This window comes from Megachile rotundata, unplaced genomic scaffold (assembly GCF_050947335.1).
Source record: "Megachile rotundata isolate GNS110a unplaced genomic scaffold, iyMegRotu1 scaffold0971, whole genome shotgun sequence".
NCBI classification, from domain to species: Eukaryota; Metazoa; Arthropoda; class Insecta; order Hymenoptera; family Megachilidae; genus Megachile; species Megachile rotundata.
In genome coordinates this window covers 15,418-20,000 of record NW_027474268.1, presented here as the reverse complement: position 1 = coordinate 20,000, position 4,583 = coordinate 15,418, and the positions used below count along the sequence as shown (strand labels likewise).

The following is a 4,583-nucleotide window of genomic DNA, read 5'->3' as shown; positions in this document are numbered from 1 at the left end:
ATTTTCAAGGTCCGAGGGGAAGATCCAGACACCGCCGCAACTGCGGTGCTCTTCGCGTTCCAAACCCTATCTCCCTGCTAGAGGTTTCCAGGGAACTCGAACGCTTATACAGAAAAGAAAACTCTTCCCAGATCTCCCGACGGCGTCTCCAGGTCATTTTGGGTTACCCCGACGAACACTCTTACGAGGGCCCGATTGGTATGCGGTTCCGCTGCCGGGTTCCGGAATAGGAACCGGATTCCCTTTCGCCCGATGGGTGTGTTTCTTCCCAAATCACGCAAAATTATATAAACAACGACGCATCTGCGACGCAACGACGACACGACTTGCGTTCGATAGTTTGTAAGATTTAACCAAGCAAAAAATAGAAAAAAAATCGCTTTCAGGCGTTCGACAACGTCGCATCACGTCGAACGTGAAGTATCCATCGATCCGAACCGCGATCATTTTTTTTCAGCGTTCAACGTTTTTGTCAATTTATCAATAAAAATGATCATGTTCGAGCGGTGGATTAGGACACAAACACGAAACGACGGCGACGTAAATTGTTATTTAACTGCAATTTTTTTCTCTTTTTAACATTTTTTGCCTTTTGCGCGCGTACGTGCGTGCGAGCGTACGTATGTTTGTCATTTGCGTTCGAAAAGCGTGAATTTTAGGACACCTCATCAACATTAGATTTCTCTTAGGGCTTAGGATCGACTGACTCGTGTGCAACGGCTGTTCACACGAAACCCTTCTCCACGTCAGTCCTCCAGGTCCTCGCTGGAGTATTTGCTACTACCACCAAGATCTGCACCGACGGCGGCTCCAGGCAGGCTCACGCCCAGACCCTTCTGCGCACACCGCCGCGACCCTCCTACTCGTCAAGGCTTCATGGAGAACGGGAACTAAATCCCGTTCCTGCGCACTTGCCGTTGACGGCGGAGTATAGGCGCGACGCTTCAGCGCCATCCATTTTCAGGGCTAGTTGCTTCGGCAGGTGAGTTGTTACACACTCCTTAGCGGATTCCGACTTCCATGGCCACCGTCCTGCTGTCTTAAGCAACCAACGCCTTTCATGGTATCCCATAAGCGTCGACTTAGGCGCCTTAACTCTGCGTTTGGTTCATCCCACAGCGCCAGTTCTGCTTACCAAAATTGGCCCACTTGGCACTCTGATCCAAGAAAAATTTTATCAATTTATATCTCGTGGCTTCATGAAAATTCAAGCAAGCCAGAGATCTCACCCATTTAAAGTTTGAGAATAGGTTGAGGTCGTTTCGGCCCCAAGGCCTCTAATCATTCGCTTTACCAGATGAGACTCGTTATGCGTTCGAGTCGAGTGCCAGCTATCCTGAGGGAAACTTCGGAGGGAACCAGCTACTAGATGGTTCGATTAGTCTTTCGCCCCTATACCCAGTTCCGACGATCGATTTGCACGTCAGAATCGCTACGGACCTCCATCAGGGTTTCCCCTGACTTCGTCCTGACCAGGCATAGTTCACCATCTTTCGGGTCCCAACGTGTACGCTCTAGGTGCGCCTCTTCTCGCAATGAGAACGAGACGCCCCGGGAGTGCGAGGCCTAATCGTAACGAGGCCCATCCTCCCTTAGTCGACTTCACGGACGACTTTCACTTTCATTTCGCCTTTAGGTTTATCAAATCCCAATGACTCGCGTACATGTTAGACTCCTTGGTCCGTGTTTCAAGACGGGTCCCGAGAGTACCCAAAGCAATAGCGTCGCCGACCGGTAATTCAAAGTTTGGCCAGTCCAAGGACTCCGCCTGCCAACAGCCCGCCAGGCCCGGTTACGGCGCTAAGTCCGTACATCCGGTATCTAGACTGGAACGAGCTTGCGGCGGTCCTGGACGCAGTGCGTTCGAGAATTTTGCGGCCCGATACCGTCTGAGTACCGTCGCGCAGTCGGCCGGGCATCCAAGGGGCTGTCATCGTACGCTAAAAGCGACGGACAGTCTTCGCCTCGGGCCTTAGACCGACACGCAACGGGTCGCGACGTTCTACTAGGGGAGAAGTGCACGACTACATAGCCGGAACATTCGCCGCGGGTGGTGTGCCCACGCCGATGGGAAACCCGCCGTAACGGGACCATCCGGGGCACTATCGCACCAACACGGGAGCCAGCTTCGTTGACGATGAATCTCCCCATTCGATCTTTTGGGTTTCTCGGGTTTACCCCTGAACGGTTTCACGTACTCTTGAACTCTCTCTTCAAAGTTCTTTTCAACTTTCCCTCACGGTACTTGTTCGCTATCGGTCTCGTGGTCATATTTAGCCTTAGATGGAGTTTACCACCCACTTAGGGCTGCACTCTCAAGCAACCCGACTCTAAGGAGAGATCCACCCGAGACGCGTACCGGTCGCTACGGGCCTGGCACCCTCTATGGGTAAGTGGCCCCATTCAAGATGGACTTGGACGCGATTCGATGTCTCGGGATAAACGGATCCTCCTGAACACTACATTTCCCAGCGGCGTTAACCGCGGGATTCAGTGCTGGGCTCATTCCTGTTCGCTCGCCGCTACTAAGGAAATCCTTGTTAGTTTCTTTTCCTCCGCTTATTAATATGCTTAAATTCAGCGGGTAATCTCGCCTGCTCTGAGGTCGTCGAAATTTTATTATTTCTTTTCAAAGTTATACCACAAACTGTACGCTCTTTTCGGGGTTTCGACACGTAATACGAAAGGTATATTAATACCAACGACGCACAGGGATTATGTCGTTCGATTTTTTCCTTGTATCGTTCGATAACCAACTATTTTTCTCTTTTCGGATCAACACAATATCGTCGACTACTCGAAGGTACGTACGAGCCAAAATGAAAGCTCGGTGTCTCCTCTCTCTTTTGTTCGACAAAAGAAAAAAGGCACTTAAAACGCCGCATATTCGGGCAGGCGGGACAACGACAAAAAAAAAAAACGACGACGACGACGTCCGGTTGTTCTCGACTCGCGTCGGAGTATATATGTATATATTATAATCGGATATATCTTTTTATCTATCCAGGGCGCGTTAAAACAAACGACGAGGAGAGACTACGACAACGAGGAGATAAAGGTCGGACACCTTTTCTTCTTACCCTCGGCGCGCTCTCGCACACGATCGTTTCATGTTTCTTTTGTCCCCTAAAGGATACATATACCGTTACAACATATTTACGTTCGAATATACACTCGACGGTCGATAAACCGTAAAGACGCATCGTCCGATACGTTTTTTCTTTTGCTGTCGCGTTCCGACGCAAAATCCCAAGAAAAGGGCGAGAATGCCAGAGACAGCCATGTAAACCATCGGTGACTTATCATGGTCCAGAGAATAAAGGGTTAAAGGAAAAAAGAAATCCCATTTTTAACGTGCGTGGTACACCTTCGTCGTGTATATATCGTTCGATGAAACCACGAGCGCACAAAAGGAGGAACAAAAGCGTTTCGAGATCGATCTTCGGTGTAAATGTCATTGTTCATTTGCGTTCGACCGTTGTTCGATAAAAGAAATTTAACACACGAACAACAATGAAGGGAGACTCTCGCAAGACGATCACCAAATAAGCGTTTATCGTTCGATCGGTCCGGGTTTTTCAACGTCCGTCCGGCACAATTATGCACTTCGAGGACTGGACGACCGGAACCCGTATTGGGATCGCGCGGTCTTCCGCTTCTAATCAACGACAACGAAGCGATCTGCGCTTGTAAATGTTAAAAAAAACGTGGCGAAGCTACGATCTCGTAATAATTTAACCGTGAAAGAGCTTCCGTCGCACGTTTATTTTTAACTTTTCCCCTCGTTGTATAAACTTTCGCACCGTCGAAAAAAAAATTCGACAATCATTTCAGACAACGTCGGGAGCGCGGAGAAACGCCGTAAACACGCTCTACTCTCGGCTTGCTTCCTTCAATTGGTGTCTAACAATTCTCTCGCAGGGCGAAGAATCATTTTCTCTCTCGTCTAAATATCCTTCTGTAGTTAGGTGTTTTCGACTCGGGAGCGCTCTTTCACGGGCGGTCGTATATGGTCTCTTTTAGGGGTTTAACTAGAAACCACGACTCACGCAAGCCGAGATAAGCGCATTCCGCCGAGAAGATCCTAAAAACTAAGAATTGCGAGATATACGAAAATGTTCTTCTGTCGCCTGTGAAAAAAATGAACACTAGCAAAGAGAGGGCGAGACACGAACGTTCCATTTAACATTCTCCGCGTCAAACGCCGACGAAATGTCCAACCATCGCTCGTACGTTTTCGCCAATTTCGCAAGTTGTTCTCTCTCTCGCGTTCGACCATCGGATCCCGCTCCGAAACGTTCGACTTTTCGGCGTTTAACAGTTTCGTTTTATCTAGTCGAACGACGAGCGGTACCGAAAAAAATTTAACAATGAAGAGAAAACCTTTTGCTGCTAAAGGCAAACGCAAGCAGTCTTTAGTTATATAAACGACCCTCAGCCAGGCGTGGTCCAGGAATTGTATCCGTGGACCGCAATGTGCGTTCGAAATGTCGATGTTCATGTGTCCTGCAGTTCACACGTTGACGCGCAATTAGCTGCGTTCTTCATCGACCCACGAGCCAAGTGATCCACCGTTCAGGGTA

At 49.0% G+C, this 4,583-nt stretch overlaps 1 non-coding gene and 1 pseudogene across 1 annotated transcript; both read right to left on the bottom strand.

Moving 5' to 3' along the window:
* The window catches only part of LOC143266492 (large subunit ribosomal RNA), a 4,855-nt pseudogene extending 2,247 nt beyond the window's left edge, over positions 1 to 2,608 (bottom strand).
* A 1,820-nt stretch (positions 2,609 to 4,428) lies between these two features.
* LOC143266491 (5.8S ribosomal RNA) lies at positions 4,429 to 4,583 on the bottom strand. Its single transcript, XR_013041458.1, has one exon. It is a non-coding gene; the product is annotated as a 5.8S ribosomal RNA (ribosomal RNA).